Source organism: Lithobates pipiens, unplaced genomic scaffold (assembly GCF_037356315.1).
Source record: "Lithobates pipiens isolate NorthernLeopardFrog02 unplaced genomic scaffold, aLitPip1_a1.2 Scaffold_27, whole genome shotgun sequence".
NCBI lineage: Eukaryota > Metazoa > Chordata > Amphibia > Anura > Ranidae > Lithobates > Lithobates pipiens.
The window spans coordinates 133,549,497-133,563,100 of NW_027507788.1; the positions used below are offsets into that span (position 1 = coordinate 133,549,497).

General features: G+C 45.3%; 1 protein-coding gene across 4 annotated transcripts in view; it reads left to right on the top strand.

Moving 5' to 3' along the window:
• HSPBP1 (HSPA (Hsp70) binding protein 1) overlaps positions 1–13,604 on the top strand; it is a 117,376-nt gene that overhangs the window by 39,750 nt on the left and 64,022 nt on the right. The window lies entirely within an intron of this gene.

The window sequence follows — 13,604 nt, forward strand, 5'->3', positions numbered from 1 at the left end:
GGTAATTTTAAGGAAAAAAAACTTACATTTAAATGCCCATCAATGCAGCCTTATCAGTGTCCATCTGAAGCCTTGTCAGTGTCATTTGCAGCCTTTTCATGCAGCCTGTCCATCATTGCACCCTGGTCAGTGTCATATGCAGCCTTGTCCACCATTGCAGCCTTGTCCCCTTGTCTTTGTCATTTTCAGCCTTGTCTGTTTTTATTTTTAGCTTTTCTTTTTAAAAATGGCGCCGCCGAGATGTCCTGTGTATCTCGGCGGTGCGTGGTAGTTCTCGGCCCTTCTCGTTAGCTTTCGGCTGCCTTCGGCCCTTCTCGGCGGCTTTCGGCTGCTCTCTGTGGTTTTCGGCCGCCGGGAAGGGCCGAAGGTGGCTAAAAGCCGCCCAGAGGCTGCAAAATGGTGGGGGATCGGCCTATAACACGCACCCGCGATTTTCCCCTGATTTTAAGGGGAAAAAAGTGCGTGTTATACGCTGATAAATACTGTATTTTCTTCTCAGTCTTCACAAGGGAAACTGAAGAAGAATACAGTGACCAAGACTGTAATGTTACTTTTCATAGCCTGTCGCAGGATGCACCCTGATGGCTAACAGAACACAGAATTAGAAATACATTTGAAAAACTTAACATGAATAATAATAATAAATAAACCTCACCATGCATCTTACTAACCACATTGGAATGTCTACTTTCAAAAAAGGGGTCATTTGGGGGGTATTTGTACTTTCCTGGCTTGTTATGGTCGCAAGAAATCAGATAGGCTACCAGTACATCAGGTGATCAATTTTTTATGGTTTGCACCACAGCTTGTTTACTCTGACTTTCACAAAGACCAAATAATATCCACTAATTTGTTTTTGTTTTTTTACCAAAGATATGTAGCAGTATAAGTTATAGCCAAAAGTTATAAAGAAAAATTAATAATTTGCTAAATTTTATCACAGAAACAAAGAAAATGCATTATTTTTTTTTTTTAATTAGTTTTTTTTCATTTGTAGTGCAAAAAATTAAAAACCCAGAAGTGATCATATGCCACCAAAAGAAATCTCTATTTGTATGAAAAAAATGACAAAAAAATCATTTGGGTACAGTATTACATGACTGAGTAATTGTCATTCAAAGTGTGAGAGCACTGAAAGCTGAAAATTGGTCTGGTCACGAGGGGGGTTTAAGTGCCCAGTTGTCATGTGGTTAAATGCATGTTTGAATAAACCTATTTTGCATAAATGTTTCATAGATACATGTGGCAAGTACATGGGGGGGCTCTGCTCGTAGAGCTTACATTCTAAAGCGTCTACAAAATAGGGGATAGATTATGGCAATTTTATTAGTAATAAATATATATATATATATATATTTATAAATAAAACATACATTTTTTTTACTAGTAATGACGGTGATCTGCGATTTTCTTTTTATTTATTTATTTTTTTTATTGGGAAAGCAACATTGCGATGGACACATCGGACACTTTTGGGTCCAGTGACATTTATACAGCAAACACTAGGGGGCGATCAAGGGGTTGTGTTCTAACTGGGGGGGGGGGGGGGATTTGGCTGACTAGAGGAGGAGAGAGATTGTTGATCGTACTTAGTAGGAACACACAATCTGTCTCCTCTCCCCTGACAGAATCGGGATCAGAACAGATCCCGGTTCTTGCTCTGTCATGAGCGATCGCGGGTGCAGAACTTGTGGTGTCTGCTATACCGTCTTAAAGAGCCAATCTACAGCTACGATGGCTTGTGCAGGGGAGCCATCCTGCCACAGTATAACCGCGGCGGGTGGTTGGGAAGGGGTTAAGGAGTTGTGTCTGCAGGAGCTTAGTTTTAGGCTGTTGAAGCAGCATAGAGGCTGCATTGGATGCCCATGTACTTGGCTAATCCTGACTAAAACTAGCATGGGCGCAGGTGCAGTTGAGTAGGTGCAGCATAGTATATATGTTTCATAATACTTGCATAGACACTTGCTTGAATAAACGCAAGCTTGCACAGGTACGTGTTTGCAGAGGGCCCTGGCCTGCCCACGCCATGGCCCCCACACCCGACAAGTCCACACATCTGCCTGGCATGCAGCTCCCCAAGCCTGGCTGCGACAGCATGTTTGTGTGGACGCGTGTTGCGTAAATGCAGGTTTTCATAGGCACGTGTCATATAGACGTGTGTGTGCATAAATGTATATACATGTTGAATAGATATACGTGTTTGCGTGAACGCATATTGGCATAGATACATGTTTGTGTAAACGCATGTATACATGGACAAGTGTTTGTGTAAACGCATGTGTGCATAAACACGTTAAATGAACACAGGCTTGCTTATTGCGTAAATGTTTCCATAGGCACGTATTTAAAAAATGCGCATTTGCATAGAATCATGTTTTGCTTAAACGCATATTTGCATAAGCACATACTTGCATGCTTCCATAAATGCATATTGCTTAAACACAGGCCGGCATGTTTTTTTCATTTGTACTGCATGTGCTTATTTGTGTAGGACTACATACATAAATGCATGAATGACAAGAATACTTGTATACCTGCATGTATGCATACCTAGGTACCTACATAAAGGCATACCTTGGTACTTGGATACCTAAGGGGTTGCATAGTGATAAACCAACATTGTTTTAGGCCTGCATCCTTGGAAGACTGTGTATTCGGTTGGCTAATATAGTTGCTATGTTATTTACCTGTTATACCAATTAAATGGTTCCAGAAAAGAGGCAGCTGGGGGAGGCAGGTGCACCTCTCTCTCAGGTTCAGTGATCTGGCGGTGTCCACATCTCCCAGTGGACAGTAGTGTTGGATGCAACTGAGCCACTGTGATGTTTGGCATTGCAGTGTTCCCCGACGCATTTATTTTTCGTCAGACTGCAGACGCATCACCTTGATCATGCCTGATATGTTAATCGAAGGCGAAGCAGGATCAAGCTTGGTTAGTATATGGATGGGAGACTGCCTGGGAATACCAGATTCTGTAAGCTTTTCCTTATCTGCATGAGGGAGGTATCAGAGGCTGCTGTGTTTTGAGAGTATCTCAGGCCAGAAGATCTCTGGGCAGTCTCTGAGGTGGTTTTGAGCCGGCAGAAGCTCTGTTTGGGCCTTCAGGGTCTGCCACAGAGTTGTCGTCTTTTGCCTTGCAGTTGACTCTCAGAGCAAAGGTATGGGCTCATTATTAAAAAAAAAAAAAAAAAATACCCAACTGGTAGCAGTCCCAAAACCAAATTGGAACAGCTTTAGCTAAGATTTGAAGCTGTTGGACATCCTTCTGTTTCAGCTAGGCCCTGTCCATTTAGTGTTGACCTCTCTACAAGAGGTAGATTTCGGGGTCTATAGTCCTCAATGACTTATATTTTTCATGTGCCACTTTTTTCCAGGCTCATCAAGGGTTTGTGCAATTGCAGTGCAGTCATCATCTTTTTTTAATTTCGTGACTCTGCTCTTCGGGCTGGCCACAGCTCTGAGGGTTCACATATCTCTCAGCCCCAGTGCTGGACTTTCTAAGAAGGTAGAGGGTGCCAATCTCCATATACTTCAATCTTTGTTCAGAAAGCAGTCTGTTCCAGATTTTCCTTTGATACATTTCTGCAGGAGGAAGTTGTATCTAGGTCAAGGCACGTTCCCTCTGTATAGTCCTACTCTACAGGTCATTTGTAGATTATTCTTTCTGTCTGTAACATGAAGATCTAGGCATTGGATTGCCAGAGGGCTCTGTTCCCCGGGTATTGCAGAGCTAAATTTGGTGGTTGATGGTTTGAAAATCTGGAGATGGGATTGGGAAGATAATCACTGATGCCAGCTTCTCCAGTTGGTTCGAAGGTGGCTATAGTTCAGTGGAATTAGTCTCCACAGGAGAAAATACTACCTATCAATATCTTGGAACTTAGGGCCAGTACGCCTTGCTCTGGATGTGGGAATAAACCAGTTGTAGGTTTAATCTGGAAATGCCTCTGCAGGGCCACATATATCTACCACCAGAACGGCACCAGGAGTCATGTGGCTGTGAACCACTATACAAGTGCTGTCTCTATCACTAGTACATATTTCAGGTATAGAATGGCAGGGGGATCTCTGCAGGTGGCTCTACTGGAGCTGGGCGATTGTCTAAAAGAAAAAAAAAAGAAAAAAAAAAATCTGCGATTTAAAAAAAAAAAACTCAATTCACGATTTTGTATAGAGTTTCTGTTTGATGGACACCGCGCCGGTCCTGAGGAGCTGTGGGCAGGAGTTCTTAAGCTAGGCTGCGGCTTCAGCCTAGTCCGAGGCATCCGGCCTCACGGACTAGGTCGAAGCCGTAGCCTCGCCTATAAACTCCTGCCCGCAGGACCTCAGGACCGCTGCACTGACACCGCGCCGGTCCTGGCAGGAAAAAAAAAATTGATTTGCTGAAATTTTGAATAGATTTGACCTCAACTCGATTCAAGATTTAAATCGATTTATTCATTTTTTTTCCCCAGCCCTAGGAGCTACTAGATTTAAAGTTCTACAAAAGTGTGAAGAGGTTGTGTCTGGGATGAAATTCCCACCGTCAATAGGGGCGGATGCACTGGTAACACCTTAGGGACCAGTTCTCCCTTATTTAACTGTCAGGACTGAGTTCACCTGCTGGTGGCACTGAGGTTCTCTGGGCCGATGGCTGCTGTTCCAGTGTCCACGAGCAGGGCTGTACTAATCAGTCACATTAGTGATCAGCTGCCAGGGGGGCTGCTCCTTCCTTCCTTCCTTCCTTCCTTCCTTCCTTCCTTCCTTCCTTCCTTCCTTCCTTCCTTCCTTCCTTCCGTCCTCTGGCATGTCATGATTTTTGGTCCCTAGCTCTTGTTAGCAGGGTTTTTTGTTCTGTTTGTTTACTGTGTGCTGTGTTCATGGTTTGCTATATTTCACTATAGATAAATATCACTTTAATAATATACTGTGGTCTCAGTTTTCTTGTGTAGCTATATGTCTGGTCTCCTTAGCCGTTGATCCCTGACATAATCGTGAAGCCCACCAATGACCAGATTGGGTACACTTGGGAACTGGGAGCCATTTGCTTTGGATTTTTGCCTTTGTCAAGATGCTTAGAGTGAAGATTATTGTGCAAATTGAAGTAGAGGATAAGGATTTGTGTCATTCATTTTGACAGGAGCTCACTGAGGAGGAGCTGCTGGGAAGCATTTTGGAGGTGTGCTTAGGGTTGTTCTGTTGGAATACTGCCCTGCGGCTCAGTCTCCGAAGGGAGGGGATCATGCTCTTCTTCAGTATGTCACAGTATATGTTGGCATTCATTGTTCCCTCAATGAATTGTAGCTTCCCAGTACCAGCAGCACTCATGTAGCCCCACACCATGTCACTCCTACCCCCATGCTTGACTGTAGGCAAGGCACACTTGTCTTTGTTCTCCTCACATGGTTGCCGCCACACACTCTTGACATCATCTGAACCAAATAAGTTTATCTTGGTCTCATCAGACCACAGAACATAGTTCCAGTAATCCATGTCCTTAGTCTGCTTGTCTTCAGCAAGCTGTTTGCTTTCTTGTGCATCATCTTTAGAAGAGAGTTCCTTCTGGGATGAAGGCATGCAGACCAATTTGATGCAGTGTGTGACATATGATCTAAACACTGACAGGCTGACCCCCCACCCCTTCAACCTCTGCAGCAATGCTGGCAGCACTCATACGTGACGCTGAGCACATGCACTCAACCTCTGGTCAACCATGGCGATACCTGTTCTGAGTGGAACCTGTCCTGTTAAACTGTTGTATGGTCTTGGCCAACGTGCTGCAGCTCAGTTTCAGGGTCTTGGCAATCTTCCTATAGCCTAGGCCATCTTTATGTTGAGCAACAATCACCATGAGGTGCCATATTGAACTTCCAGTGACCAGTATGGGAGATTGAGCGTGAGAGCGATAATGCCAAATGTACCACGCACCTGCTCCCCATTTACGCCCGAGAACTTGTAATGCTAACGAGTCGCATGACAGCGGGGAGGGAAATGGCTAATTGGGCCCAATTTTTGTTTTTTGTTGCCAGAGGTTTATACATTAATTGCTGTGTGTTGAGTTATTTTGAGGGGACGGCAAATTTACACTGTTATACAAGCTGTATACCCACTACTATACAAGTAAAATGTAATTTCTCCAATGTTGTCACTAGGGGTGCAACAGATCGTCACTGATCTGTGATCCGAATGGGTCAACCTGTTCGGATCGGCACACCCTGCGATCTGCGGAGTGCTCCGCTGCCTCGGCCTTAGGAAAGGCAGCGGCTTCGGCCTAGCTCTGGAGCGGCGGCCATCTTGGTACATCAGGTGGCCATTTACAATGGGATCACTCCGTCAAATGACAGAGCAATCACTTGTAAACAAACCAGCGTCATGTCATGACGCCGGTTCCTCTCTCCCCTCTGTGTATTGATCTGTGGAGGGGAGAGATTGGATTTTAAAGTTTTTTTTTTTTTTTTTTTTTTCTTCTATAAGGCAGGATACAATACAGACAGCAGAAATATCTACTACACCTTCAGTCAAGAAATACAGCATTACAGTTACTCAAAGACAGGGGAGCACCATATCAATGATGGAAGTAAAAGTGACATAACAAACAATTTACATTGTAGGTAGATTTCCATCAACAACTTTTGGGTTCCTCATGTGTTGTCACTTTAAACAAACTGCTAACAGGCTTCAGCAGGCATTCAACAAACTTCAAATGATTCTGAAGTCTGCTAGCAGCTTGTTTAACGTGATAATCAGCACTCCCATTAGGATCTGTGCTCAACAAGCACCAACGGGAGCTTAATGTTCCTTTAGCCTCTTGCCGCCTGCCCACCGTTGTTCTGGGTTGGCGTCATATGACGATGCCCAGAACGGCCGCTCTTGCGTGCCCACAGGGGAACGCAGAGCGACGATCGCGGCCGCGCTGTGTTGCTAGGACACGGTGTTACCCCGATCTCTGTAAAGAGCCGTGGCGCTTTAACCATGTGATCGGCTGTGTGCAATCACAGCTGATTGCATGTAAACACGGAGATGCCGGTAATTGGCGCTCCTCGCCTCACACTGACAGTGTGAGAAGAGGAGAGACTATCAGCGGCATCTCCTCGCAGAGGACATCTAGGTATGTAATCGGGGCACTGATCATCTGTGCCCTGATTACAATAAAGCCCCCCCACCAGTGCCAGCAATAAGTGCCCATTAGTGATGCCAGTCAGTGCTGGCTATCGGTGCTGCCCATCAGTGCCGGCTATCACTTGCCTACCAGTGCTGCCTATTTGTGCCACATCAGTGCCCATAAGTGCGGTATATTCGTGCCTGCACATAATTGGCGCCTCATCCGTGAAGGAGAAAAATGACTTCTTTCCAAAATTAACTGACAAAAACTAAGAAACGTCGTCTTCTCTTTTTTGAAAAAAATAAAATAAAATTTTCTGTCTTATTCTAAAAAAAAAAAAAAAGAAAACCCAGAAGTGATTAAATACCAACCAAAAGAAAGCTCTATTTGTGTGAAGAAAATGATAAAAATTTCACATGGTTACAGTGTAGCATGACCGTGCAATTGTCATTCAAAATGTGACAGCGCTGAAAGCTGAAAAATGGCCTGGGCAGAAAAGTGAAGAAAGTGCCCTGTATTGAGGTGGTTAAACGCTTCAACAAAGCTTGTTGAAAGCTCTTCAAATGCTTTGTAAAAAGCTCATTGTTTACATTGCTCATACAAGCTGAAGCCCATGTGAAACCTTCCTTTTAGCAAATTGCTTCTCTCAGATGAGGGGAATTTCTGACACCAGTAGACCCCTTACATCAGCTCTTACTATGTTTGGCTGTGGGAGACCAAGACTTCCAAATGTTTGAATTACCATTTGGGGCTATCTTTGGCAACCGGAGTACTCACAAATATGCTTGCCTTGCTTCTGGCTTTTCATGACTTCATGTCACAGGTTGCCTAAATTACCTCCTACTAAAGGACTCCTCAGCCACAACCTTGTCTGGCTAGGTCCAAAGGACGATTCCGTTTCTTAAAACCTTCAAATCAGCTTTCCAATGTCTGCCCTCCATCCCACACACCATCTATTGTACCAGTCCAAGCCAGAATTTTCCTTCCTCGGGGAAAAAATGACTTTTCTAAAATCGTGCATGCATACTCTCAGGTCAAAATGGCACCTCCTGTTTGTTTCTGCATTCCAAACGTACTCAATGTAAAACATTTACAACATGGAACGAGCAGATCCAAACCTTGTATTGCCTAGTGGTTCCATCCTGTCTGGAAATTGAAAAAGTAATTCTTCATATGCCTTGGAAGGTGTTGACAAAGGATGCCAGCCTTACAGGCTGGGTGGAGTTTACAATTCCCTCACTGTCCAGCAGAACATGTTTAAAACTTTTTTCATCTAAATTCTGGAACAAAGAGCCATCAGACCATGCCACAGCAGTGGCCTACATAAACCATCAAGGGGGCACCAAAGTCAAGCTGCTGTAAGGTAAACAAAACTGCTACTGTTCTGGGTGAAAACTTACATTCCAGCTCTCTTGGCTATTCACATACCTCTGGAATGGATAGTTGGACAGTCACCAGGGAAAAAATGGAGACCACAGAGGGTGCAACCTACCACGCACCCTCTCCTGCCCATGACTGCACTGAACCCTGGGCACCTGTTTTGTATCTCCCTTGTCTCTGTCCGACACACAGTGAGATCTGTACAGGAGATCTGACCTGACCTGTGGGAGCTATTGGGCTGAAAGTTTGGCGCAGACCCCCCGTGTGGAGCCTTCATCCAGGTGTCCCTTTTCTTCAGTGAGCCATGTTTGCTTGGAGCATGGTGTGGGGTTTGCTGACAAATGGAATAATAGTTTATGATTTGTTTCATTATTCATTTATCTTTGGCATAAATGCACCTGTATAAACTTGTGTTCACATCCTGTGACCGCTGTAATGCAAGGAGTGCTAAGTATTGAGCCTTACCCAGAAAAAATTGAGATAGGAAGCTGTAACTGCCACTCTATTCTATATATTCCCCCAGGAAGTTAATGCACTGCTGGTGTAACCACTCATTTACAGCATTAGTTGCTTCTGGAACACTCCCAAATCGTTGTCCCTGTAAGGTATTTTTTGAGATTGGGGAACAGATGATAGTCAGGAGCCAGGTCGGGCGAATAGGGTGGATGGGTCTTCAGTTGAAAGCCTAAGGAGATCACTTTTGCTATTTTCATCTGCAGTGTGTGACGAGGCATTGTCATGTGACAGGATGAAACCATTGGAGCGCTTTCCTCAATGTTGTTCCTTGATATTTTGCCTTAAATTTGCCAGTCAAAGAGCAGTAATATGTTGCATGGATGGTTGAACCCTTTTGGAAGTAGTCCACCAGCAGAAGTTGATTCTGATCCCAAAAAATGGTTGCCATTTGCTTCTGCACTGACCTTTGCACATGGAACTTCTTTTGGCCTGGGGGAACCACTGTGCCTCTAGTCCTTGGACTGTCCCTTTTTGTCTCAGGATCATAACAGTAGATCCATGTCTCATCACCAGTTACCAGTTTGTCCAGGAAATCTGACTCATTTCTTGCAAAATGTTCCAAAACAGCCACTGATGTTTCCTCTTTTGTTCAGTTGTCAAAAGTTTTGGGATCCACTTTGCTGCAAGCTTTCTCATTTTCCAAGTCATTGTGGATAATGACACCAACTCTCATGTGATATTCCCAGATATGTAGAAATACTTTTGGCTGATATTCTGCGGTCTTCCCATGATCGTGTAATCGATGGCTTTCACATTTGCAGGAACAGAGACTGAAACAGGCCTTCCACTGGGTTTCTCACTTTCAACACCGATATGGCCAGTTTTAAAATTGACAACCCAACGTTTTAACAGTTTGATATGAAGGGCCTCTGTCACCCAAAGTTTGTGACCTTTCATCATGGATCTGCTTTGTACCTTTTCCCTTGGAGAAACAGGAATTTGATTATGGTCCTATGAATTTTTTTTTTTCTGGAGGTGCTGCCATGTTCACTTTGGACCTGAAAAAGAAAAATAAGTTAAAATCATAGGTAGTTTGAATATAGACAAATTGGCCAGTACACCCTGCAATTTACAGCTTCCTAGCTAGATTATTCTGGGTAAGGCTCAATACTTATCAGCAACCCCTCATAGTTATACTGTATGTGCTCTATGCACATTCTTTCCTTCCACCTCAGGTGAAAGAAAATCACTTGATTCCCCGGTCAACAGTCTGTGTTTAATGGAGCAATGCCTCCCTCGGTGCTATAGTGTTCTGCCGGCGGGGGGGGGGGGGGGGGGGGGGCGGCGACTTGGGTATAATCAGCATGCCAATGTATAGAAAGTATCTTGGCTGGTCCCTGCCTACATTTCGATCCATGTATGGTTGGCTTTAGTTCAACCGCTTGCTGACCAGTGCATGCCGATTTATGTTGGCAGAATGGCACTGGCAGACAAAAGGGCGTACAGGTACTTCGCCTTTAAGAAGCGGTGTTGCAATTGCGTGCGCACTGGCCACGGTCTCCGTGACTGCGGGTCCCACAGACTGCCAGGTGCCTGCGGTCATGTCGCGGAGAGGAAGAATGGGGAGATGCTTTTGTAAGCAACGCATTTATCCATTCTGCCTAGTGACAGGACAGTCATCACAGCTCTGTCATCCAGAGCAGTGATCACTGTCCTGTGTGTTTGAAGTCCAGCCCCCTCACAGTTAGAATCACTCCCTAGGACACACGTAACCCCTTCACTGCCCCCTAGTGGTTAACCCCTTCACTGCCACTGTCATTTACACAATAATCAATGCATTTGTATCTGCTTGCTTGTACCTCATGACCGAAAGAATCAATGAACTACCACAGTGCTCAATAGTGCCATGGTAATTGAGAACTTCAAGCAGCTGCTAAAGATGTTGGGACTTGTAGTTTTCCATTCACGGAACACTGGTGAATGAATAGCGTGGCTGGGCGGGCAGGGCCCTGGTGCATCTTTAAAAAATGACAGCAGGTCAGGGAGAGGATCTCCGCTAGCTGTCAGAAAAGACATACCGTATATACTCGAGTATAAGCCGAGATTTTCAGCCTCTTTTTTGAGGCTGAAAGTGCCCCCCTCGGCTTATACTCGAGTCATCGCTGTCTGCCCGCTCGATCAGCGTGTCGAGCAGACAGACAGCGGCCATTCTATTCAAAAGCCGCGCCTCCGGCTCCGCCTTCGCCTGTGATAGGCGGAACACTGAATTTCCCAGCAGCCTGTGTTCCGCCTATCACGGACATCGTATCATCCTCGTACTACGGACGAGGATGATACGACGTCTGTGATAGGCGGAACACAGGCTGCTGGGAAATTCAGTGTTCCGCCTATCACAGGCGAAGGCGGCGGCGCAGCTTTTGAACTTTACAATGGCCGCCGACTAAGAGGGCACGGGACGGCACGGCACGGGACGGGACGGGGGCAAGGCACGGCACGACACGGGACGGATGCAAGGAGGCAAGGCACGGCACGGGACGGAGGCAAGGAGGCAAGGCACGGGACGGAGGCTCGGGACAAAGGTAGGCTGGACACACACACACACACACACACACACACACACACACACACACACACACATGGATGGAGACACACACAGGGATGGATGGATGGATGGATGGAGACACACACACACAGGGATGGATGGATGGATGGATGGAGACACACACACACAGGGATGGATGGATGGATGGACACACACACACACAGGGATGGATGGACGGACACACAGGGATGGACGGACACACAGGGATGGACGGACACACAGGGATGGACGGACACACAGGGATGGACGGACACACACACAGGGATGGACAGGCATGTCTCACCCTCGGCTTATACACGAGTCAATAAGTTTGCCAGTTTTTTTGGGGGTAAATTGGGGGCCTCGGCTTATATTCGGGTCGGCCTATACTCGAGTATATACGGTATGTGAGGGAGCTGGGGGCTGTATATTATATGATGACTAATGTGTTTCTTTTGATTTATAGTTTGATATTGATAATTGTCCTATAGCATTATATGCCTGTATGTACAAAAATAAGCTCCTGAAGAAGCGGGAACTCCTTCCGCGAAATATGTAGAGCGAAAAGTTTTTGCATGGTATAATCTAGATCTGTTGCAGAGTTTGCTGATTCTTTCATATAACAAGTTGAGAGTCTTTTCTGCTTACTCAGCTGTCAAAAGAAAACATCCGGGCAGTCTGCCAAGTTTTTAAAAAGAAACATTGTATAACTCTTCTTTCTTAGATCAAAGGGAAACTTCTGTGTGTATAGAAAAAAAAAACAGGTATTCTGCCAAGTTTTTAACAAGTGTAAATGCAGGAAGTTTAACCACTAAGGGCGCCTTCACACGGACGTGTCCGTGTACGGAGCCCACTCTGCTCAGCGGGGGATCGATCCGTCAATTCCCACTGAGAAGGAAGATGACAGGTCCATCTCTGCACACTGTGCAGGGACGGACCTGTCAAAGTGCTTGTCTTCTCTATAGGGGATCAGATGAGGACGGACTGTAGAGTCCGTCATCCGATCCGCAGATGGATGGAAAAGTAGGTTTTTCCTCCGTCACACTTTTTCGGATCGAATCAGGTCGGATGTCAGCGGACATGTCACCAATGACATCCGACGCTCCATAGAGGTCTATGGAGCGTCCATTCAGGTCCGCCTAAAAAACTGACAGGCAGTTCTGAACGGACAGTCCGTGTGAAAGGGGCCTTAAAGTCTAAATCCTTCTTTTTTTTTTTTTTTTTTTTTTTGTTATTTGGTTTTATACAGAAGAGGTTACAAAACACAACTGTACAGTGAATATGCTTACACATACACATACACATACCTGTGCAATGAACAAGAAATGTTAGACGGCATAAAAGAAATAGGTTTGGGGAGAAATGGACCAAAGTAGGTCCCAATAACCTATATAATCTGATTAGACCAGAGAAATGATTAACGCTAATAACCCTAGGGTGAATGACCTCGAGAGTGAAGGAAGGACGGGGTATCCTCAAGTCCTGGTGAAAAGTGCACAGCGTAGGAGCTGTAATGTCAAGGTGGCCTAAAGGCCGAAGGGTCGCCATGTGAAAGCAGTTTGAGTCTACCCAGAGAGCCAGCAAGGTTGCTTTGGAGATACCAGGCCGTGAAACGAAACGGTTGCATGGCTGCTTGGATGTCAGAGTGAGTCAACGTGGCCTCCATATAGTTGCGCCATCGTGTAAAAAAAGGTGGGTAGGTCGAGGGTTTCTTGTGATGGTATCCAGCCTTTCCATGTAGAAGAGTCATTCGATAGCCTTTTGTTACCGCTAGTAATTCAGGCGGATTCTTGGAGATCCAAGATTGCATAATCATTCTACAAGCAACAAGAAGGGCTATCTGTGCCCATTGGGAAACAGAGGTTCGTTTTCCTTCGCGTGTCGGGGGCGCTCGAGGTACGTATCCAAATACACAGAGCATAACATCCTTCGGGATCCGTTGTTTAGATATAGAGCCAACATATGTAGTTACTGCGTTACTCTTTCTATGGCAGGGCATTCCCACAGGCGATGGATTAAAGTGGGGTGAGGTGTAGAGCACCACGGGCACTTTTTCAGGTCTGCGTTACTTTTATCAATGTAAATTGGGTAATAAGCTCTGTGAAT